Source organism: Anomaloglossus baeobatrachus, chromosome 8, assembly GCF_048569485.1.
Source record: "Anomaloglossus baeobatrachus isolate aAnoBae1 chromosome 8, aAnoBae1.hap1, whole genome shotgun sequence".
NCBI classification, from domain to species: Eukaryota; Metazoa; Chordata; class Amphibia; order Anura; family Aromobatidae; genus Anomaloglossus; species Anomaloglossus baeobatrachus.
The window spans coordinates 250,674,512-250,700,719 of NC_134360.1; the positions used below are offsets into that span (position 1 = coordinate 250,674,512).

Genomic DNA, 26,208 nt, shown 5'->3' on the forward strand with positions numbered 1-26,208 from the left:
TACAGGAATCCGTTTTTTTTCCCCATAGATTTTTATTACCGACGGATTGCACTGATGGCCTTGCGTTGCATCAGTCCTGCGACAGATCCGTCGTGGAGTGAATGACCGTCGGGCAGGAGCAACGCACAATGCAACGTTTTTTGTGTGCGGCGAATTGTTTTTTTACTGTGAGCATGCGCACAGTAAAAAAAAAAAAAAAAAAAATCGACTGTAAATTCAGTTCCAGGTCCAGCGGCCGAAACAATCAGGCCGATCGCCCGGCTTCTGTGAACCGTCAGCCGATCGCCCGGCTTCTGTGAACCGTCAGCCGATCGCCCGGCTTCTGTGAACCGTCAGCCGATCGCCCGGCTTCTGTGAACCGTCAGCCGATCGCCCGGCTTCTGTGAACCGTCAGCCGATCGCCCGGCTTCTGTGAACCGTCAGCCGATCGCCCGGCTTCTGTGAACCGTCAGCCGATCGCCCGGCTTCTGTGAACCGTCAGCCGATCGCCCGGCTTCTGTGAACCGTCAGCCGATCGCCCGGCTTCTGTGAACCGTCAGCCGATCGCCCGGCTTCTGTGAACCGTCAGCCGATCGCCCGGCTTCTGTGAACCGTCAGCCGATCCCCCGGCTTCTGTGAACAGTCAGCCGATCCCCCGGCTTCTGTGAACAGTCAGCCGATCCCCCGGCTTCTGTGAACAGTCAGCCGATCCCCCGGCTTCTGTGAACAGTCAGCCGATCCCCCGGCTTCTGTGAACAGTCAGCCGATCCCCCGGCTTCTGTGAACAGTCAGCCGATCCCCCGGCTTCTGTGAACAGTCAGCCGATCCCCCGGCTTCTGTGAACAGTCAGCCGATCCCCCGGCTTCTGTGAACAGTCAGCCGATCCCCCGGCTTCTGTGAACAGTCAGCCGATCCCCCCGGCTTCTGTGAACAGTCAGCCGATCCCCCGGCTTCTGTGAACAGTCAGCCGATCCCCCGGCTTCTGTGAACAGTCAGCCGATCCCCCGGCTTCTGTGAACAGTCAGCCGATCCCCCGGCTTCTGTGAACAGTCAGCCGATCCCCCGGCTTCTGTGAACAGTCAGCCGATCCCCCGGCTTCTGTGAACAGTCAGCCGATCCCCCGGCTTCTGTGAACAGTCAGCCGATCCCCCGGCTTCTGTGAACAGTCAGCCGATCCCCCGGCTTCTGTGAACAATCAGCCGATCCCCCGGCTTCTGTGAACAATCAGCCGATCCCCGGCTTCTGTGAACAATCAGCCGATCCCCCGGCTTCTGTGAACAATCAGCCGATCCCCCGGCTTCTGTGAACAATCAGCCGATCCCCCGGCTTCTGTGAACAATCAGCCGATCCCCCGTCTTCTGTGAACAATCAGCCGATCCCCCGGCTTTTGTGAACAATCAGCCGATCCCCCGGCTTTTGTGAACAATCAGCCGATCCCCCGGCTTTTGTGAACAATCAGCCGATCCCCCGGCTTTTGTGAACAATCAGCCGATCCCCCGGCTTTTGTGAACAATCAGCCGATCCCCCGGCTTTTGTGAACAATCAGCCGATCCCCCGTCTTCTGTGAACAATCAGCCGATCCCCCGGCTTTTGTGAACAATCAGCCGATCCCCCGGCTTTTGTGAACAATCAGCCGATCCCCCGGCTTTTGTGAACAATCAACCGATCCCCTGGCTTTTGTGAACGATCAGCTGATACGGTTTCAAACCGTAAAAGAAAAAAAAAACAACAGATCGTTGTTTTGCAGAATCAGTCGCATCAGTTGTGCCACTATCTGCAACTCATCCTTTGCATCAGTCACACAATGGATTGTGACGGATGCAAAAATGGAAGTGTGAAAGCAGCCTTATCATTAAATGCGGACAATGGAAACTGAGCTGATCCTATTTTAAAGGGATCATTCCACCAGATCAAAAGTATCAAATATGTGTTTTGTTTTTATTTATTCCCACTGCTCCCCTAAATATACAGTTTTTGTTTTCTTTAAATCCCTCATACTGATCCGAAGATATGTGACTTTTGTCATTTTTATGGTCTTCAGAAGGAAAATGGCTCACATGGTAATTATGCACAGCAGTATAGAGCCACGCCCCCACAGAACCCTGTGAGCCACACCCCTCTTGTGTATATATCTCATCTGACCCTCTATCCTGGTACATCTATAACCCTGCGTGCTGTATTTCCATGTGTCCTGCAGTATATCTCTGCTGAACCCTCTATCCTGGTACATCTATAACCCTGCGTGCTGTATTTCCATGTGTCCTGCAGTATATCTCTGCTGAACCCTTTATCCTGGTACATCTATAACCCTGCGTGCTGTATTTCCATGTGTCCTGCAGTATATCTCTGCTGAACCCTCTATCCTGGTACATCTATAACCCTGCGTGCTGTATTTCCATGTGTCCTGCAGTATATCTCTGCTGAACCCTTTATCCTGGTACATCTATAACCCTGCTTGCTGTATTTCCATGTGTCCTGCAGTATATCTCTGCTGAACCCTTTATCCTGGTACATCTATAACCCTGCGTGCTGTATTTCCATGTGTCCTGCAGTATATCTCTGCTGAACCCTCTATCCTGGTACATCTATAACCCTGCGTGCTGTATTTCCATGTGTCCTGCAGTATATCTCTGCTGAACCCTCTATCCTGGTACATCTATAACCCTGCGTGCTGTATTTCCATGTGTCCTGCAGTATATCTCTGCTGAACCCTTTATCCTGGTACATCTATAACCCTGCTTGCTGTAACTTTTGCTATGTCACCTTTACATTAAGTTTGATACTCACTGATGTATGACAAGTTTCCTCTTTGAAAATGTTATCTGTTGGTGGAAGGTGTGACTATGCAGGCTGGTGTCAGGCTGGATGTAAAAGGTTCTGTTCCCTTTGATTCACTAATTACTCCCTGGTGTGATAACCATGATAACCTTTTATTAATTTCCCTTAACAAGCAGGCCTCCCACAATCCCCCTTACCTATTCCTCTTGCTCTCCCTATATATTTGGGGCTTTCATAAGGGGTGCACACGTGCGGGGTGCTGCATGCGTGCCATCTATTGCAAAGTGCCAGTGTTGCTAAGTGCCTGGCAGTTATTTCAATGGCAGGAGGCAGGTAAACTACTCTTTGACACCGTCTGTTTCACCCATGACCATTATTTCCATCTCTATCATCCTATGTGCCTTTACTGTCCACTTTCACCGCCCTGTCCCCCCTCCATCACCACTCATCCACATCAGCCCCTCTCTCCTCCCCTCTCCTATGTACGGCTCCCAGGCTCTTCTCACCTATCTGAATAACCTCAATCCTTCATGCTCCAGGGTCTTGCAGAAAAATTCATGCCACAAGTCCAAAAACCATCTGATCTTTCTCCTTCTACTCCTACTTCTTTCAGGTGATATCTCTCCTAATCCCGGGCCACCCCATGCTAACTTTACCCCCTCCCATAGAAACTCAGATAATCTTATTAACATTAGTTGTACACCCTCAATTGTGCTCTCTGGAATCCACGGTCCGTATGTAACAAGCTTCCTTACATCCACAACCTCTTTCTCAATAACTCTCTTAACCTGCTGGCCCTCCCTGAGACCTGGATTCAGGATTCTGATACTACTTCCCCTGCTGCCATCTCTCACGGTGGTTTACACTTTACCCATTCACCAAGACCAGGAAACAGACATGGTGGTGGAGTCGGCCTACTCCTGTCCCCACAATGCACTTTCCAGGTCATCCCCTCAGCTCCATCACTCTCATTCCCATCCTTTGAGGTCCACACCATCAGGCTCTTCCATCCCCTCCCCCTCAGAGTAGCTGTCATATCCCGTCCCCCAGGCTCACCCACCCAGTTCCTTCACCACTTTTCAGCCTGGCTGCCACACTTCACGTCCTCAGAATTACCAACCCTTATCCTAGGAGACTAACATCCCCATGAACAGCCTGACCTCCCTATCTGCATCCCAGCTGCTATCTCTCACCACCTCCCTTGGCCTCTCACAGCTCTCATCCTCAGAGACACATGAAGATGGTAACACTCTTGACCTGGTCTTTTTCCGCCTCTGCTCAATCTCTGACTTTGACAACTCACCTCTTCCCCTCTCTGACCACAACATCCTCTCCTTCAAGCTCACAAATCCTCGTCCGCCCCAGCACACTCCCACCTATCACACATTCAGAAACCTACAGGCCATTGACTCTCAGACACTTTCAGACTCTTTACACTCATCACTATCCCCTATCTCCTCACTTTCCTGTCCTGATCTGGCTGTAAAGCACTACAATGACATACTCAGGAGTACACTAGATCAAGTAGCACCCCTCACCCTCAGAACCTCCAAACACAGAGTAAAACAACCTTGGCTCACATCCCAAACTCGATTTCTCCAGCGATGCTCTAGGAGTGCCGAGCGCCTATGGAGGAAAAACCGCACACCAGAAAACTTCATCCACTACAAGTTCATGTTAAGGACCTACAACTCTTCCCTTCACCTCGCCAAACAGGCCTACTTCACCACCCTTATCTCCTCACTAGCCAACAATCCAAAAAAGCTCTTTGACACGTTTCACTCCCTCCTCAGTCCCAAAGTACAGACCCCTATCACAGACCATAAGGCTGACGACCTGGCCTCGTATTTCAGAGAAAATAGAAAACATCCGCAGAGAGATCACCTCCCAGCCACCAAGCACTGTGAATCCCATCCCTCCCCATATCCCATCCCGCTCACTTTCCATATTTGACCCAGTCACTGAGGAGGAGGTCTCCAGGCTCCTCTCTTCTTTTCGTCCTACCACTTGCCCTTCTGATCCCTTCCCCACACCTCTTCTCCAGTCCCTCTCTCCGGTTGTCACCACTCACCTATTATCTTCAATCTCTCTCTTCTGGCATCTTCCTCTCCTCCCTCAAACACTCTATCATTACTCCATTATTAAAAAACCTTCCCTTGATCCGTCCTGCACATGCAACTACAGACCAGTCTCCAATCTCCCCTTCCTCTCCAAACTCTTGGAGCGCCTGGTCTATTCCCCCCTCACCCGCTACCTCTCCACTCACTCTCTTCTAGATCCTTTACAGTCTGGCTTCCGCCCTTTACACTCAACAGAAACTGCCCTTGTCAAAGTGACCAATGACCTGTTGACAGCAAAACGTAACGGTGACCACTCTCTGCTTATCCTTCTTGACCTTTCTGCCGCCTTCGACACTGTTGACCACAGTCTCCTCTCTATGCTCCATTCTATCGGCCTAAAGGACACGGTTCTTTCCTGGTTCTCTTCCTATCTTTCTGGCCGCTCATTCAGCGGATCATTTGCTGGCTCCACATCTTCTCCTCTTCCGCTCACTGTTGGGGTCCCTCAAGGTTCAGTCCTCGGCCCTCTTCTTTTCTCCCTCTACACTGCCCCAATTGGACAGATCATCAGCAGATTTGGCTTCCAGTACCATCTATATGCTGATGACACACAGCTATACACCTCCTCCCCTGAGCTCACCCCCGCTGTACTACAGAACACCAGTGACTGCCTGACTGCAGTTTGCAACGTCATGTCTGCTCTCTATCTGAAACTTAGGCTACTTTCACACATCCGGTTTGAGCACTGCGGCTTAGGGTACCTTCACACTTAGCGATGCAGCAGCGATCCGACCAGCGATCTGACCTGGTCAGGATCGCTGCTGCATCGCTACATGGTCGCTGGTGAGCTGTCAAACAGGCAGATCTCACCAGCGACCAGTGAACAGCCCCCAGCCAGCAGCGACGTGCAAGCGACGCTGCGCTTGCACGGAGCCGCCGTCTGGAAGCTGCGGAGACTGGTAACTAAGGTAAACATCGAGTATGGTTACCCGATGTTTACATTAGTTACCAGCGCACACCGCTTAGCTGTGTGTGCAGGGAGCCGCGCACACTGAGCGCTGGCTCCTTGCTCTCCTAGCTACAGTACACATCGGGTTAATTAACCCGATGTGTACAGCAGCTACATGTGCAGGGAGCCGGAGCCGGCAGCACAGGCAGCGTGAGAGCTGCGGAGGCTGGTAACTAAGGTAAATATCGGGTAACCACCTTGGTTACCCGATGTTTATCTTGGTTACAAGCTTACCTCAGCTCTCAGACGCCGGCTCCTGCTCTCTGCTCGCTTCATTTGTCGCTCTCTCGCTGTCACACACAGCGATCTGTGTGTCACAGTGGGAGAGCGCCTTTGAAGAAAACGAACCAGGGCTGTGTGTAACGAGCAGCGATCTCCCAGCAGGGGCCAGATCGCTGCTCAGTGTCACACACAGCGAGATCGCTAATGAGGTCACTGCTGCGTCACAAAAAGCGTGACTCAGCAGCGATCTCGGCAGCGAGCTCGCTGTGTGTGAAGCACCCCTTAGTCTGGCTGTGTAACCTATGCAACGGATGCGGCGAAAACACCGCATCCTATGCATAAGTTTTTACATGCGGCCCGTCCGTTTTTTCCCGGTTGCGGCACGCTACTGAGCATGCACAGTGGAAGAAACCGCACACGGCGGCCGGATGCGTTTTTTCCACATCGCGCCGCATACGGTGTCCATAGGCATGCATTGAAAAATGCGCCGCAGCGGACGGATGCAGCGCGATGCAGTTTTTTTGCCGGACAAAAAAACGTTACAAGATACGTTGCCTCCGGCCGCCGCTTTACTTAATTTTGCAGCATCCTGAAAAAAACGGATGCAACGCAAAGCCATCAGGCACAATCCGGTAACTGCAAATCTATGGGGATAAAACGGATACGGTACCGGATCCGTTTTACCAGTTTTTTTCCGGATTGTGCCTGATGGAAAAAACCTGATGTGTGAAAGTAGCCTTAACCTTTCCAAAACTGAACTTCTGCTTTTCCCTCCATCTCCCAACCTTCCTAAACCTGACATCTCCCTCTCTGTGTGCGGCACCATGATAAGTCCTAGGCCGCAGGCCGCTGTCTGGGGGTTATACTTGACACCAATGTCTCCTTCACCTCCCACATACAATCTCTTGCCCGCTCCTGCCGCTTGCACCTCAAGAACATCTCTAGAATCCGCCCCTTTCTCACAATGGAAACGACAAAAACCCTCACCGTGGCCCTGATCCACTCCCACCTTGACTACTGTAACTTTATTAATTGGTCTCCCCCTAACTAGACCCTCTCCTCTACAGTCCATCCTTAATGCAGCAGCCAGGGTCACCTATCTGGCTAACCGCTACTCAGATGCCTCTGCGCTGTGCCAGTCATTGCACTGGCTGCCCATATATCACAGGATCCAATTCAAACTGCTTGCTCTCACCCACAAAGCTCTCCACAGTGCGGCACCCCCTACATCTCCACCCTCCTCTCTATCACCACAAAGCTCTCCACAGAGCGGCACCCCCTACATCTCCACCCTCCTCTTTATCACCACAAAGCTCTCCACAGTGCAGCACCCCCTACATCTCCACCCCCCTCTCTATCACCACAAAGCTCTCCACAGTGCAGCACCCCCTACATCTCCACCCTCCTCTATCACCACAAAGCTCTCCACAGTGCAGCACCCCCTACATCTCCACCCTCCTCTATCACCACAAAGCTCTCCACAGTGCAGCACCCCCTACATCTCCACCCTCCTCTCTGTCTATCACCACAAAGCTCTCCACAGTGCGGCACCCCCTACATCTCCACCCTCCTCTATCACCACAAAGCTCTCCACAGTGCGGCACCCCCTACATCTCCACCCTCCTCTCTGTCTATCACCACAAAGCTCTCCACAGTGCGGCACCCCCCTACATCTCCACCCTCCTCTCTGTCTATAACCACAAAGCTCTCCACAGTGCGGCACCCCGTACATCTCCACCCTCCTCTCTGTCTATAACCACAAAGCTCTCCACAGTGCGGCACCCCCTACATCTCCACCCTCCTCTCTGTCTATAACCACAAAGCTCTCCACAGTGCGGCACCCCCCTACATCTCCACCCTCCTCTCTGTCTATAACCACAAAGCTCTCCACAGTGCGGCACCCCCTACATCTCCACCCTCCTCTATCACCACAAAGCTCTCCACAGTGCAGCACCCCCTACATCTCCACCCTCCTCTATCACCACAAAGCTCTCCACAGTGCAGCACCCCCTACATCTCCACCCTCCTCTCTATCACCACAAAGCTCTCCACAGTGCGGCACCCCCTACATCTCCACCCTCCTCTCTATCACCACAAAGCTCTCCACAGTGCAGCACCCCCTACATCTTCACCCTCCTCTCTGTCTATCACCACAAAGCTCTCCACAGTGCGGCTCCCCCCTACATCTCCACCCTCCTCTCTATCACCACAAAGCTCTCCACAGTGCGGCACCCCCTACATCTCCACCCTCCTCTCTGTATATCACCACAAAGCTCTCCACAGCGCAGCACCCCCTACATCTCCACCCTCCTCTCTATCACCACAAAGCTCTCCACAGTGCGGCACCCCCTACATCTCCACCCTCCTCTCTGTCTATCACCACAAAGCTCTCCACAATGCGGCACCCCCCTACATCTCCACCCTCCTCTCTCTCACCACAAAGCTCTCCACAGTGCAGCACCCCCTACATCTCCACTCTCCTCTCTCTCACCACAAAGCTCTCCAGAGTGCGGCACCCCCTACATCTCCACCCTCCTCTCTATCACCACAAAGCTCTCCACAGTGCGGCACCCCCTACATCTCCACCCTCCTCTCTATCACCACAAAGCTCTCCACAGTGCAGCACCCCCTACATCTCCACCCTCCTCTATCACCACAAAGCTCTCCACAGTGCAGCACCCCCTACATCTCCACCCTCCTCTCTATCACCACAAAGCTCTCCACAGTGCAGCACCCCCTACATCTCCACCCTCCTCTATCACCACAAAGCTCTCCACAGTGCAGCACCCCCTACATCTCCACCCTCCTCTCTGTCTATCACCACAAAGCTCTCCACAGTGCGGCACCCCCTACATCTCCCCCCTCCTCTATCACCACAAAGCTCTCCACAGTGCGGCACCCCCTACATCTCCCCCCTCCTCTCTGTCTATCACCACAAAGCTCTCCACAGTGCGGCACCCCCCTACATCTCCACCCTCCTCTCTGTCTATAACCACAAAGCTCTCCACAGTGCGGCACCCCCTACATCTCCATCCTCCTCTCTGTCTATAACCACAAAGCTCTCCACAGTGCGGCACCCCCCTACATCTCCACCCTCCTCTCTGTCTATAACCACAAAGCGCTCCACAGTGCGGCACCCCCCTACATCTCCACCCTCCTCTCTGTCTATAACCACAAAGCTCTCCACAGTGCGGCACCCCCTACATCTCCACCCTCCTCTCTGTCTATAACCACAAAGCTCTCCACAGTGCAGCACCCCCTACATCTCCACCCTCCTCTATCACCACAAAGCTCTCCACAGTGCAGCACCCCCTACATCTCCACCCTCCTCTCTGTCTATCACCACAAAGCTCTCCACAGTGCGGCACCCCCTACATCTCCCCCCTCCTCTATCACCACAAAGCTCTCCACAGTGCGGCACCCCCTACATCTCCACCCTCCTCTCTGTCTATCACCACAAAGCTCTCCACAGTGCGGCACCCCCCTACATCTCCACCCTCCTCTCTGTCTATAACCACAAAGCTCTCCACAGTGCGGCACCCCCTACATCTCCATCCTCCTCTCTGTCTATAACCACAAAGCTCTCCACAGTGCGGCACCCCCCTACATCTCCACCCTCCTCTCTGTCTATAACCACAAAGCTCTCCACAGTGCGGCACCCCCCTACATCTCCACCCTCCTCTCTGTCTATCACCACAAAGCTCTCCACAGAGCGGCACCCCCTACATCTCCACCCTCCTCTATCACCACAAAGCTCTCCACAGTGCAGCACCCCCTACATCTCCACCCTCCTCTATCACCACAAAGCTCTCCACAGTGCAGCACCCCCTACATCTCCACCCTCCTCTCTATCACCACAAAGCTCTCCACAGTGCGGCACCCCCTACATCTCCACCCTCCTCTCTGTCTATCACCACAAAGCTCTCCACAGTACAGCACCCCCTACATCTCCACCCTCCTCTCTGTCTATCACCACAAAGCTCTCCACAGTGCAGCACCCCCTACATCTCCACCCTCCTCTCTATCACCACAAAGCTCTCCACAGTGCGGCACCCCCTACATCTCCACCCTCCTCTCTGTCTATCACCACAAAGCTCTCCACAGTGCGGCACCCCCTACATCTCCACCCTCCTCTCTGTCTATAACCACAAAGCTCTCCACAGTGCGGCACCCCCCTACATCTCCACCCTCCTCTCTGTCTATAACCACAAAGCTCTCCACAGTGCGGCACCCCCTACATCTCCACCCTCCTCTATCACCACAAAGCTCTCCACAGTGCAGCACCCCCTACATCTCCACCCTCCTCTATCACCACAAAGCTCTCCACAGTGCGGCACCCCCTACATCTCCACCCTCCTCTCTGTCTATCACCACAAAGCTCTCCACAGTGCGGCACCCCCTACATCTCCACCCTCCTCTCCGTCTATCACCACAAAGCTCTCCACAGTGCGGCACCCCCTACATCTCCACCCTCCTCTCTGTCTATCACCACAAAGCTCTCCACAGTGCGGCACCCCCTACATCTCCACCCTCCTCTCTGTCTATAACCACAAAGCTCTCCACAGTGCGGCACCCCCTACATCTCCACCCTCCTCTCTGTCTATCACCACAAAGCTCTCCACAGTGCGGCACCCCCTACATCTCCACCCTCCTCTCTATCACCACAAAGCTCTCCACAGTGCGGCACCCCCTACATCTCCACCCTCCTCTCTGTCTATCACCACAAAGCTCTCCACAGTGCGGCACCCCCTACATCTCCACCCTCCTCTCTGTCTATCACCACAAAGCTCTCCACAGTGCGGCACCCCCTACATCTCCACCCTCCTCTCTATCACCACAAAGCTCTCCACAGTGCGGCACCCCCTACATCTCCCCCCTCCTCTCTATCACCACAAAGCTCTCCACAGTGCGGCACCCCCTACATCTCCACCCTCCTCTATCACCACAAAGCTCTCCACAGTGCAGCACCCCCTACATCTCCACCCTCCTCTATCACCACAAAGCTCTCCACAGTGCAGCACCCCCTACATCTCCACCCTCCTCTCTGTCTATCACCACAAAGCTCTCCACAGTGCGGCACCCCCTACATCTCCACCCTCCTCTCTATCACCACAAAGCTCTCCACAGTGCGGCACCCCCTACATCTCCACCCTCCTCTCTGTCTATAACCACAAAGCTCTCCACAGTGCGGCACCCCCTACATCTCCACCCTCCTCTCTGTCTATCACCACAAAGCTCTCCACAGTGCAGCACCCCCTACATCTCCACCCTCCTCTCTATCACCACAAAGCTCTCCACAATGCGGCACCCCCTACATCTCCACCCTCCTCTCTATCACCACAAAGCTCTCCACAGTGCGGCTCCCCCTACATCTCCACCCTCCTCTCTATCACCACAAAGCTCTCCACAGTGCAGCACCCCCTACATCTCCACCCTCCTCTATCACCACAAAGCTCTCCACAATGCGGCACCCCCTACATCTCCACCCTCCTCTCTATCACCACAAAGCTCTCCACAGTGCGGCTCCCCCTACATCTCCACCCTCCTCTCTGTCTATCACCACAAAGCTCTCCACAGTGCGGCACCCCCTACATCTCCACCCTCCTCTCGGTCTATAACCACAAAGCTCTCCACAGTGCGGCACCCCCTACATCTCCACCCTCCTCTCTGTCTATCACCACAAAGCTCTCCACAGTGCGGCACCTCCTACATCTCCACCCTCCTCTCTATCTATCACCACAAAGCTCTCCACAGTGCAGCACCCCCTACATCTCCCCCTCATCTCTATTACCACAAAGCTCTCCACAGTGCAGCACCCCCCTACATCTCCTCATCTGTCTATCACCACAAAGCTCTCCGCACTGCAGCACCCCCTACATCGCCACCCTCATCTCTATCACCACAAAGCTCTCCACAGTGCAGCACCCCCCTACATCTCCCTCATCTCTGTCTATATCCACAAAGCTCTCCACAGTGCAGCACCCCCTACATCACCACCCTCCTCTCTGTCACCACAAAGCTCTCCACAGTGCGGCACCCCCTACATCTCCACCCTCCTCTCTATCACCACAAAGCTCTCCACAGTGCGGCACCCCCTACATCTCCACCCTCCTCTCTATCACCACAAAGCTCTCCACAGTGCGGCACCCCCTACATCTCCACCCTCCTCTCTGTTTATAACCACAAAGCTCTCCACAGTGCGGCACCCCCTACATATCCACCATCCTCTCGGTCTATAACCACAAAGCTCTCCACAGTGCGGCACCCCCTACATCTCCACCCTCCTCTCTGTCTATCACCACAAAGCTCTCCACAGTGAGGCACCCCCTACATCTCCACCCTCCTCTCTATCACCACAAAGCTCTCCACAGTGCGGCACCCCCTACATCTCCACCCTCCTCTATGTCCATCACCACAAAGCTCTCCACAGTGCGGCACCCCCTACATCTCCACCCTCCTCTATGTCCATCACCACAAAGCTCTCCACAGTGCGGCACCCCCTACATCTCCTCCTCATCTCTATCTATAACCACAAAGCTCTCCACAGTGCGGCACCCCCTACATCTCCACCCTCCTCTATGTCCATCACCACAAAGCTCTCCACAGTGCGGCACCCCCTACATCTCCACCCTCCTCTCTATCACCACAAAGCTCTCCACAGTGCGGCACCCCCTACATCTCCACCCTCCTCTGTCTATCACCAAAGCTCTCCACAGTGCGGCACCCCCTACATCTCCACCCTCCTCTCTGTTTATAACCACAAAGCTCTCCACAGTGCGGCACCCCCTACATCTCCACCATCCTCTCGGTCTATAACCACAAAGCTCTCCACAGTGCGGCACCCCCTACATCTCCACCCTCCTCTCTGTCTATCACCACAAAGCTCTCCACAGTGTGGCACCCCCTACATCTCCACCCTCCTCTCTGTCTATCACCACAAAGCTCTCCACAGTGCGGCACCCCCTACATCTCCACCCTCCTCTATCACCACAAAGCTCTCCACAGTGCGGCACCCCCTACATCTCCACCCTCCTCTCTATCTATAACCACAAAGCTCTCCACAGTGCGGCACCCCCTACATCTCCACCCTCCTCTCTGTCTATAACCACAAATCTCTCCACAGTGCGGCACCCCCTACATCTCCACCCTCCTCTCGGTCTATCACCACAAAGCTCTCCACAGTGCGGCACCCCCTACATCTCCACCCTCCTCTCTATCACCACAAAGCTCTCCACAGTGCGGCACCCCCTACATCTCCACCCTCCTCTCTGTCTATAACCACAAAGCTCTCCACAGTGCAGCACCCCCTACATCTTCCCCCTCCTCTCTGTCTATAACCACAAAGCTTCCCACAGTGCAGCACCCCCTACATCTCCACCCTCCTGTCGGTCTATAACAACAAAGCTCTCCACAGTGCGGCACCCCCTACATCTCCACCCTCCTCTAGGTCCATCACCACAAAGCTTTCCACAGTGCGGCACCCCTACATCTCCACCCTTCTCTCTATCACCACAAAGCTCTCCACAGTGCGGCACCCCCTACATCTCCACCCTCCTCTATGTCCATCACCACAAAGCTCTCCACAGTGCGGCCCCCCCCTACATCTCCACCCTCCTCTCTGTCCATGGCACCCAAATGCATCTTAAGGTTCTTGCCAACTGGTCCAGAAAGCCAGCAGGGTTGTTTTTCTTCTATTATCCTCCTAAATTGTAAAGAATTGCGGAATATGTTGGCGCTATAGAAATAAAGATTATTATATATATATATATATATATATATATATATATATATATATATATATATATATATATATATATACATATACATATATATATATATATATATATACATATATACACACAGTTTAATTTATTCATTTTTTTTCAGGGGAGCAGAAGGAATAAAAGAAAGCAAAAACTGGTCACTATTAATCTGGTGACGGATCGTCTTTAAGAAAATGGGTCTGTAAGGCGCCTTCAGTACTTGGCATATGATGGGTGCAGCACTGTATCCAGGAGGCCGGGCTCCATGGTGACATGTTGCACCCGCACACCATATAATATCTCCAATATAAAATAATGCCATCGAGCACGGCACCATTCACACATACATTTTTTTTATTGCATTGGTTTTTTGGATCTATTTTGTTTTGATTTTTGGGGGGTTGAAACTTGATCTGCAAAAAAAACAACAGATCTATGAACAGCCTCATAGACTATAATGGGTACAATGTGTGAAAATAGGTTTAAAGGGGTTGTCCTGCTTTAAGGCTTCAGTCTGCAGTCACTATGTGTCTCTTTCTGGGACTGCAGATTTGTGACACTGCCCACAATGTGAGCAGCAGTATGCAATTTTGTATATTTCCAGCCACATTCTATCGAGATGCATCAGGTCTCGCTCAATTCACTTCCATTGAATTAGGTCACGCTTGTATAGTTGGCACACACCCGCCGCCAGAGAATCCTAACAGTGTGCAGTGCGCGCGCTGTGAGGATTCACAAGTCTACAGTTACATATAAAGACTGCAGACTTGGACCCTAAGGCTATGTTCACACAGGGTGTTTTTGCAGTGTTTTTCAGCCTGGTTCTTGCCTTGGTTTTATGCAAATCCATGCAAAAAAACGCTGCTTTTTACAGTCCTAGCAAAGTCTCTGAGATTTCAGAAATCTCATGCACACACAAATCATCTCCGGTATTTTCCTGCCTGTTTTGTTAACCTCCTGCGTTTTTCAAAGCATGAGCATGTCAATTCTTTGCAGCGTTATTGCACTGAAATCTACCCACGGTATAGAAAAAACGCTGCAAACATGCTACAAAAAAGCCACAAATAATGCCGCAAAAACCGCAGATGTCTGCCAGAAGATCAGGTTTTGGTCAGGAAAAAAAAAGGCTGCAAAAACGCCCTGTGTGAACACAGCCTAAGGCTATGTTCGCACGTTGCGTTTTTTACCGCGTTTCTGCAGCGTTTTTGGCAGCAGCGTTTTTGGGCAAAAACGCATGCGTTTTTGAATTCCAGCACAGTCTATGGGAAAAGCTGAAATCCTGTCTGCACTTTGCTTTTTTTTCTGCAGCGTTTAATTTGCATATTTGTGGTCAAAAACCATGCTGAAAAAGAAGCAGCATGTCAGTTGTTTTTGCCATTTATGCAGCGTTTCCTTAACATTGGAGTCAATGAGAAATGGCAAAAAGCAACCAAAATCACAATTCCTGCGTTTTTCATGCTTTTTACCTGCTTTTCAACTGCGTTTTTGGCTCCAAAAACGCATGCTTTTCTGGCCAAAAATTAATGGGTTCTAATGTTCCTTTACACACACACAATAACCGAAAATTTAAATGTAAAAAAATAATAAACTTTAGCTATTTTTCTGTTAAAATGTGCATAACCACTATTATTACATTAAAATTGATAATTTCCCATATAATTTTATTAAAAGTTAATTTTATACTTTTTTTCTCTTTTTTCATTCTTTTTGAGTAATTCAACTTTATTTCTCAGTGTACTGATCTCAAAAACGCATCTGCAGAAATGCAGGTGAAAACGCAGGTAAAAAGCGCTAAAAACGCATGCGTTTTTAGCGCTAAAAAATTGTCAAAAGCCATTTGGTCAAAAACCAAGGGAAGGAAAACGTGCAGAATAAACTGCAGGTACTCCGACGCAACGTGCGGACATAGCCTTAGACCGGTAACCGCTGTCCAACATGAAACTGCAGCGTGTATTCCAGGTTTACGTCAGCAGGATTTTGGCGGATGTCACTGTGTGATCGCACCATGTGTCAGGGGCAGACATACCACTGGTGCAGTGCGGCTACACCAGGGCCCAAGAATTCAAGGGCCCACTTTTACCTCCAAAGCAAGCGACGAGGGCCACATCCACAGAAGCTGCAATTTTGCATTTTGATGAGTTCTTGGGCTGCAAAGGGCCCACAGACTGTTCTTGTACAGGGCCCTCTCCTGTGTGTGCAGCAGCGCCATGCGATACACATTTATTATTCTCCTGATCCCTTTGTATTGTATTTTAGTAGCTAAAAACATATTTCTCTATTCAAGAAAAAGGTACACAACAAATATTGGGCGATTCTGCACTTTGTGTACCGGGCATTGTACATATAGAGCCCAGGTCCACATATCAGGATGCAGGTCCGGTATTAGCACCTAGTGATTCCAGCAACTGCACTCCAAAGACACACAGATAGGGAATTTAGATTGTGAGCCCCAATGGGGACAGTGTTGCTGATGTATGGAAAGCGCTGCGGAATATGTTAGCGCTATATAAAAATAAAGATTTATTTTTTTATATGATTTACATGTGCGCACTGTGTGTATGGAGCACACAGGGGGTCCGGAGCCATATTAGCCCCCGGGACTAATAAAATAACATTTACCGCAGACAGTTAACGCCAAAAAAGAAGAGAAATGGCGGAATCGCAGTTTTATCATCACTTTGTCTACCAATTAAAGGATCAGAAAATCGTCCAGACCCCAAAATGGTGACGATGAAATCTACAGCTCGTACCGCAAAAAGCAAGTGGTGAAACAACGCCACGGGCGAAAAAGATAAAAAGAGATAGCTCGCGGAAACAAGGAAGAAAGCGGGACCCCCAGGTCGCCAAGGGGCCGACATAACCCTGGAGCACGTTATTTCTGCTGGCGAATTTACAAACCAGAAAAGCACCTTTAACCTCCAGAGCTGCGCTCACTGCCACTCCGGCATCCCACCATGTATTGCTGATAAGCAAAAAGTATTAAATAACGCAAATTATGGGAGAAAACTGAAAAAGAATCAGTATTTTATGCGGACAGCAGACATAAAGCAGCACTCAGCGTTGTGGAACTACAAGTCCCAGGAAGCCATGACAGATAATACAATGATACAGACATAATCTCAGCCATTAATTACAGGAGACAACAGCTGATAATAATGATAACAGCGCCTGCATTACCCCCCGGAGGCGAACTGTCGCGGCCGCCGCAGACATCCGTGCACTTCGTCCGTTAAGGCCCGAATCCCCGTCCTGTGTTGGTGGGCGGGGCCGCCTCTCGAGGCTCGTCCCTCGGATGTTACATCACTCGCGTCCCCGGCTTCACGTTGTCATAGGCCTCCCACATACACACAGCTGTGCGGCGACCGGAGGGGGAGGAAGGAGCGGCCATCACAGAGGAAACCATGGGAGGATGCGGACGTGTGTAACACTGCCAGCTATCTATATCTGCCACAGTATTACATTGCAGCAACTGTATTATCTGTGTATCTCATTGTATCTGTTTCCTTGGGAAAGTTGGGTGATCACCAATATGGCAGACATTACTGTCCGTATTATATTATATATAACCCAGCTTTCCCAAGGTCCTGATATTGATCAGCAGCTCTGTTCAGTCCAGATAATATGTAACACGGTTTTCATTAAGTACAGTAAGGTTTTGATTGTTTAATTTTTCTTTGTGTAAAATAAGTACAAATCTTCTCCATTTCACACAGATCTGTAAGACTGTAATGCTAGGTACTCAGACCTGTTCTGTACAGCAAAGCCACAAGGACTAAGGCAGGATAAACTGTCCTGGACTCACTGACACTCATTGTACAGGAGGAGGAGGTGAGCTGTGACATCACCTACTGTGAATGGTGGATCCTGTGTTATCTATTGTAGATAGGTGTTATCCGTCATTGTACAGAAAGAGGAGGAGGGGAGCTATGACATCACCTATTGTGCATAGTGAACCCTGTGTTATCTGTCATTGTACAGGAGGAGGAAGAGGTGAGCTGTGATAACACCGGATACACCATTCACAATGATGATATTTACAGTATATAGGTGTTATCAGGCATTGCACAGAGGGAGGAGGAGGTGAGCTGTGATATATTATGCATAGTGGATCCTGTCTTATCTGTCATTGTACAGGAAGAGGAGAAGGTGAGCTGTGAAATCACCTAATGGTAATGTTGGATCCTTTGTTATCAACTATATACAGAGGTGTTATCAGTCATTGTACAAGAGGAGGTGAGCTGTGATGTCACCTATTAATTGGGGATCTTGTGTTATTTACTGTATATAGAGGTGTTCTCAGTCATTGCACAGGAGGTGAGCTGTGATGTCACCTATTATTAATGGTGGATCTTGTGTTATCTACTATATACAGAGGTGTTATCAGTCATTGTACAAGAGGAGCTGAGCTGTGACATCACCTATAATTAATGGTGGATCCTGTGTTATCTATTGTATGAAGAAAAAACAAAAAGCCAGCACCAAATGTGCACTTCAGCACTAAACATTCCAAACTGTACTTATTATAAAAATTTTGAGATTTTTGGCAAAAAATTGCAATTTCTTGACCTGCCTCGCCACGTCACGGCAAATCTCATTTGAGGCAGTCCTACACTAAAATATTTTTATAAAATGTGCCATACGGCCTCACATATGAATAGTTATCTATTGTATATAGAGGTGTTATCAGTCATTATACAGGAGGAGAAGGTGAGCTGTGACATCTGTTGTGAATGGTGGATCCTGTGTATATAGAGGTGTTATCACTTATCAATAGAGATGAGCGGACCAATGGACGTTCGGTTCGGCAGGTTCAGCTGGACTGTAGATATAGTTCGGTTTGGAACCTGGACTTGACCTGAACCCCAAAGGAAGTCACTAATTGGACAATTCAGGTCTCTGACCACATGCTTCCGGTCATAAACAGATCACTTCCAGGGGCGAGTGGTTGGGCAGCGTCCATATTTTATTTTTGTGTACACTACATCTGATCACGCGGTTGTTACCGCTAGTGCGAACCGTTCACACGATGCAAGCGGCTCGCACCGGACATACCCAAGCTCAGCGATGGTCAGCATACGTAAAACACCCGAACTCTGTTTTTTGGGAGAAGTCTGTGTTCGGCATGAACACCAAACTTCACATTCACTCATCTCTAGTTATTAGACATTGTACAGGAGGAGGTGAGCTGTGACATCACCTATTGTGAATGGTGGCTCCTGTGTTCTCTACTGTATATAGAGGTGTTACTATTCATTTTGCAGGAGGAGGAGGTGAGCTGTGACCTCACCTATTGTGAATGGTGGCTCCTGTGTTATCTACTGTATATAGAGGTGTTACTATTCATTTTGCAGGAGGAGGAGGTGAGCTGTGCCATCACCTATTGTGAATAATTTATCCTCCAAAACCAGTCTTTTTATTGTTGCACTAGGACTTCTGCATCCATATAGTTAGTCATTAGTACAATCGCCCTGCCCGGTTCCCTTTAAGGATTTGCACACAGCCGCGCGTCCGGTGGAAATGTTACTGTGTGGATCTCTTTCCCGCTGTTGAAAGGCCATTCGTTTGCTTGCAATGACGGCGCGGCTTCAGAGTACATGAAACATTGTTATATACTCGGCATCCAGCCGCTATAGGATAAATCGCAGCCGCGCGGAGGAGCAGCCGATCCGCAGAAGGTCTCAGTCACAGAAATTGGTTAACACATGACATTTCAGGAGCTACACTGTAGTTGATCTTTAAGTCCTGTCATTTAAGATGTCCTTTATAAGAAGTTTCAGCCGCCGGTAGCCGCGGGAAGGTCAGGCTGCCAAGATTTACAAATTAAATATCGACGAGGCCCACTTGAGATGCAGAAGTATTTGTAGATCTTAGATTCTGTCACCGGAGAATAATATACTTTGGTCTTCGCGTTCCTTTTGTTTTGGAAGAGAATGGGAAACCTGATTAGGAAAAAAACAAGGTCACTGCGAAAAAAAGCTCCTACCCGGTGTTTAATCCGCTGACGGTACAGAATGTCCAAAAATCAAGCCGGGAGGTTGTGTATAATTCATGGGAAAATCAAGGGCACAAGAGATTCTGAAAAACCATCGATGTCTCCTAAAAAATAAAATGCCATGTGCTTTCCAATGTCCAATATCGATTCTACGACAAATGATTTTGGGCAGGATTTTAGGATATTCTAATTGGAAGAATTCTGGATTTGTATCATGCAAATCACCTAAAATTACTGCAACCGTTTTACAATTTGCAGCCATCACATCACATTGCATCAGGATGGATTATCATAGCCTGTATAAAAGCCAAGTCAGGGAATGCAGCAGCCACTTTAGGTTGAATCTGGATAGTGAGAGGACGTCACAGCTTAGCCATAGAGATGGCAACAGAAAGCCATTGTAATGCCCATGCCGGCGTCCTCGCACTCTCCTGCTCCCCTCCCTCAGCAATGTCTCTTTCTTCATCTGTCCAGGCGTCCTGTAGCAGCGGTCCCGTCCCATGTTGCTGCATCCCAAAGCATCCGTACACCTTCAGGCTTGCTGCCTCTGCCCGTAGGGCACGCTCACAGCCATACCCCCTTTCTTAAAAGGCCAGCGTCCTCCTAACTCAAAAGTCAGCTGGGAGGCTGCAGGTACTTAAGGCACCTCTGTCCTATGGGAGGTGCCTGGGCAATGATGACTTGGTTTCATTGCTAGTTATCAGGTCCCTCAGTGCTGCTGCTGATATAGTGCTGCCTGCTGGTGAAACCTGTTTTATATTTCAGTGCTGTGCTACTGTGCTGCTACCATCCACACCGACCAGCGTACACGATACCCGTCTCTGCAAGTATCCACGGTGGTCGCTGCTGCTGTGTCCATCCATCCATCCATCCATCCATCCTGGAGGGAATCCCGATCCCGTTTGCTGCTGTAGTCTATCCCAGAGACTGTCGCTCCCGTCCCCCTGGGTTCAGCAGTTGCAGCACCAGTCTTCCCGAGTGGCACCCGGCCTCAAACCTGCAGCGTAACACCCTCACCATCAGGGGCTCTGGAAAAGACCCGATGTAGTTCGTAGTTACGTCCCTCTGGGTTTTCTGTGTGCTGTGGCCCACTGGGTTCACTAACATCTCTGCCATAAACAAAACTGTACAATGTGTGTGACAGTGCCGCAGTGAAGAAAATAGAATAAATTATAAACAAAGAGAAAGAAATGCAGCAAACAAAGGGATTGAATAAGAACTATTTATTAAACAAGACAAAAAGACCACACATAAATAAAAACAAAACAGCCAAAAGGCTACATATAGAATTCACAACGTGCTCCTGGCAGAGCAGGTGTCTAACCTCTGATGCAAATGAACTAATGGTACACTGAATAATAAATATATAGTACAGATATCCGGCAATGGCTGTGTCAAGGTGGTGTATGGATGGAACAGAGGCTCCTAGGCTGACCTTAAGACTGGGACTCCTGCGCTGTTCTTATCTCAAAGGTAGACTTGATGGTAACCAGGTTTGAGCCTCCAACGTGGCCCTGTCTCCTGTCTGAGCCCTGATACTACTTTTTCCCCCCATCCAGGGAGTGGGCCGGAAACCCAGTTACCAAAACCCCACAAATAAGCACAGAAAAGGGTAAATGAAAACGCGTGCACACCGCACTCAAACACAAAGGAGGGACAGTATATGAACTAGGGAGCAATGCACAAGGGGTAGGAGGTAAAAACACACCTGGAGGACTCGCACACCACGCAGAACTGCAACGTGTAGATCACCATACAACTGGATAATCACAGGAACCGAGGAAGCAAAAGCTATAACCGGCGCTCAGCCCCAGAATCCAGACCCTTATAAAGGGTGAGGGCAGCTGGTGGTGATCAGCAGCCTGAGCCCCCAGCAGATGATCACAAGCCAGCAGGGATTAACTCCTGCTGTACTGGAGTGCAGTGAAACCAAAAGCAGACGACGCCCAATACAGGCTGTGCGACTAAGGGAACCCGACGCTACCATGACACCTAACGAGTGCAACGCTAAACACCGCACCCCACTATGCCGAACATGGACCAAGGAGTCACATCTAACGAAGCTAAAGTGGAAAGTATCTCCTACATCAAATCACATATGATAGATGCTATAAAGCAAAATAGTAAACTGCCATCACAGTAACAAAAGGATGCACAGCCCCAAACAAGGGAGGTAGAAGGAAATGACAGTGTACACAGGCAACAATGAAGCAGAAAAGAGCCATGTGTTTCGCCACCGGCTTTGTGGCTTCCTCAGGGGTGGCGAGGACATACAGTGTGACACGTCCTTATGCTGTTTGTTTTTCTCAGACAACACATAGATGCCTAGTTTCATTGATCCATACACCCATCAGTTTTTAAAACGGGTCCGTGTCTCGGGTCCATGAGACTGAGTGTGGTCACAATCGGCCATTAACGTCTACGGCGATCCGTGAAACTCGGTGGAAACTATGAACACTTTGTAGTTCAGTTTTCCATCCTAGTTTTATCCTTTTGTTTTATCTGATACATTAAAGGGGGTGTCCACTACTAGGAAGCCCCTTCTTATTCCACATGTAACCCCCAGGTAAAATAATAAAGCCTATACTCACCTCCCGTACCGGCGCCTTCGGAACAAACAATTTAATCAACAGGAAGTGACCTCTGAGGCCGACTCTCACTTCCTGTTGATTGCGCGTTTGGTCCGAAGGCGGAGAGACAGAAGCCGGGGCTGATTGGACACAGGGCTCCCGTGACGTCATAACCCGACTGGAGCCCGGACACCACTAGAAGGACACTGGTACGGGAGGTGAGTATAGGCTTTATTATTTTACCTAGGGGGGACATGTGGAATCAGAAGGGGCTTCCTAGTAGTGGACACGCCCTTTTAATAGTCAATGGATAAAAAGATCAGACAGTGGCGGAAAAAAACAGATGAGGAAAAAACTGATGGAGCTAGGATGACACCTGATTAAAAATAAATCTAGCCTAATACAAGTTTCATTGGTGGGGAGCAAAATAGGAGATCAGATCAAGGCTGTGATCCAGGGCTAGGGAGGGACAAGGAGCTGCCAGAAGGTGGTTATACTGGAGCGCTGCTGCTAGTCAATGACAAATGCACATTATTTATTAACTAGCTCTAGTTGCCCGGGATAGTAACTGTCTCTCGGTCTCTCTCCCAGTCTCTGTCTGTCTGTCTGTCTCTCTGTCTGTCTCTTTCCTTGTCTGGCTGTGTCTATGTCTCTGTCTGTCTGTTTGTATCTCTCTGTCTGTATTTGTATCAGTCTGTCTCCATTTCTGTATCTGTCTGTTTCTCTCTGTTTGTCTCTTTGCCCGGCTGTCTCTTTGCCCGGCTGTCTCTTTGCCCGGCTGTCTCTTTGCCCGGCTGGCTGTCTCTTTGCCCGGCTGGCTGTCTCTTTGCCCGGCTGGCTGTCTCTTTGCCCGGCTGGCTGTCTCTGTGTCTGTCTCTGTGTCTGTCTCTGTGTCTGTCTCTGTGTCTGTCTCTGTGTCTGTCTCTGTGTCTGTCTCTGTGTCTGTCTCTGTGTCTGTCTCTGTGTCTGTCTCTGTGTCTGTCTCTGTGTCTGTCTCTGTGTCTGTCTCTGTGTCTGTGTCTCTGTGTCTCTGTGTCTGTGTCTGTGTCTCTGTGTCTGTCTCTGTGTCTCTGTCTCTGTGTGTCTGTCTCTGTGTCTGTGTGTCTGTCTCTGTGTGTCTGTCTCTGTGTGTCTGTCTCTGTGTGTCTGTCTGTACCTCTCTGTCTGTACCTCTCTGTCTGTACCTCTCTGTCTGTACCTCTCTGTCTGTACCTCTGTCTGTCTCTTTTTTGTCTGTCTGTCTCTTTTTTGTCTGTCTCTTTTTGTCTGTCTGTCTCTTTCTGTCTGTCTGTCTCCCCACCGACATCTTATTACCTCACACATAAGCTTCTTATACTAACAGTTTATTTTGTTCCTATAGCTCCCACCTCCATTCAGTTTAATGGAGGCAGGATTTTTGGAGAGTAACTGTAAAGCGTGGGATTACATTTTCCCGCCCAAACATAGTTTATGACGTTCCCTGAGTCACATGAGGTGTCTGCGCAAAATTTCGTGATTGTAAATGCGACAGTGCGGATTCCTTTAGCGGAAATACACACACCACACATACATACATACATACATACATACATACATACATACACTCAGCTTTATATATTAGATTTTTTTTTTTTTTTAATTATCACCATTGATGGCGGAATCTGAGAGGTTAAACTAACGTCTGCAAGGAGTTTACATGTCCTCCCTGTATTTGCAGGGGTTTCCTTCGTGTTCTCCGCTTTCCTCCCACACTCCAAAGACATCCTGATAGGGAATATAGATTGTGAGCCCCAATGGGGACAGTAATCATTACATCTGTAAAGCGTTGTGGATTTAATATAGCACTATATAAGTGAGTAAAATAAGTAAATGTAATGTGTATGGGCATCTTTAAGCTAGATTAATGTACGTCATTCTTAAAGGGAAGCTCCACCCTCGCAGCCAGCTTAATAGCATTTAAAGGAACCTATCATAACAATTTTATTACATAAACTAGTAGTGTGTTTGTATAGGTTATAGCGCAACAATAAAAATGATACCTGTTTTGTAGTATTCCGATGTAGCAGGGCTGAGAAATCAAGCTTTGCAGCCATATGCAAATTAGCCTGGAAGTGAGCATATTAGCCCGCCCCCATGCACTTCCAAACTAATTTGCATGTGGCTTCATTCCTTGATTTCTCAGCGCTCATATATCAGATTTCTGCGAGACAGGTGTCATTTTGATTTGTCTTTCTTGGACCTGTACAGCTATACCACTGGTTTCAGTAGTACAATTTTTTTGACAAGGTTCCTTTTAAGGATCTGTATAAATATTAGTGTTCTGATACGACGTTGTTACATGGAATGCCTCCTCTTTGTTATGCTCACAGGGCGAGCACTGTACTAGTGGGTCCACTGGACAAAGGTACTGTTCATTTGCCTGGGTGAGCGAACTGGACTGGTCACCAAGTCTTCACTACCACCACCGTCTGTGGCAGCAGGTACACATGCTGGTAAACAGAGGGCAGCCCCAGGGGATCTGCAGTACCCCGGCAGGTGGCGCCGCAGACACAATACAGTCTTTGGTAGTAATGACAGCAACAGCGGGCGGCGGCATAGATCCATCCAGAATGGAAGGATGGTTGGATCAGCGACTGGCGTGGATACTTTCAGTAGCTGCTATCGTGGTAGCTGGCCAGAGTGGATGGTAGGAGCAGCAGGTCAGCAAACTGGAACAGCATTGAAATATAGATGTGTCAGCAGCAGCACTCAGCACAAAGATAGTAGCAGCACAAGGGACCTGATAACTAGCAACATTGGGAACTCGTTGCCGAGGCACCTGCCTTAAGGAGAAGGTGCTTTTAAATACCTGAAACATCTCAGCTGACCTGAGAGGCACTTCCAGGTCAGGCTGCATTGACCCTTTAAGAAAACCCTTCAGGCACTACCAGGAAGCCTGTGCGGTGTACACAGGCTCTGGAAGACAGCAGCATGGACCGGGGACGGGTCCGCTGCTGCAGGATGACCTGGCAGGTGAGAGAACTGATGTCCCCGCCGGGGGAGGGAGGCAGGGCAGCGCGGGGACAACAGTATGAGCGTTACACTTTTTAGCCAAATGAGCATTCATGTTATAGCCAGTGACTGATTTTACAGAAGCCTGAATTGTGGGGTTCCTCTGACCATGACGGCTGCTATAAGCAGAGGTCTGTAGTCTGCGGACAGACAATAGGCTCAGTATCCGGAGGGTTTTAGGTTTGTCACATCCCTCCTCGTGTGTTATTAGTGTTCCCGTAATATCCCTGTATTATGAAATTGTCATTTGAGTAACTATTTGGTGTCACCACTGTAGCTTTTAAGACGTCCTTTCCCTTTCATTTCCAGACACTAAATCTGCCGTCCCGTTAGGATTTCTTTTTTCCTTGCGTACAGTCTGTAAGATATGAAAGTTTCACCATCTGAATAGGTGATAATGGCAGAGATGAAAAACGCATTGGTCCATTGCTGGAGCATTTATGGGAGGAAGGCGGCCATCAAAGAGACGCTTAGAGAAGAGCGATTGTCCCTGGACACTGATGAAAGTGATATCATTGCTTCGCTTATTCCAGTCATTTCGGTGCGGCTGAAGAATGTGTGCATCCGGAGGAGAATGGAGAAAGCACTTCTTCTGCCCTTCAGGAGGACGCTCATCACGTGCCTAATTATATACGGGAGAGCGTGATACCAGGAGATTATGGTCATCATTGGACTGAGGCCATAATTCTGAGGACCTTCCCTCCAGCGATACAGCCCATTGATAGCCACGGGCTTGCATATCATTTAGTGGTGAAAACTTCTGATTATACAGTGTGTCCACCCATATCCTGTCCACCGCCATTAA

The 26,208-nt window shown here is 49.7% G+C and overlaps 1 protein-coding gene across 1 annotated transcript in view; it reads right to left on the bottom strand.

Moving 5' to 3' along the window:
• The window catches only part of SPATA6 (spermatogenesis associated 6), a 121,819-nt gene extending 104,583 nt beyond the window's left edge, over positions 1–17,236 (bottom strand). The window contains exon 1 of the mRNA XM_075320535.1: positions 16,989–17,236. The gene's annotated coding sequence lies outside the window, so the exon portion shown is untranslated. The remainder of the gene's footprint in view (positions 1–16,988) is intronic.
• Positions 17,237–26,208: the final 8,972 nt, after the last annotated feature.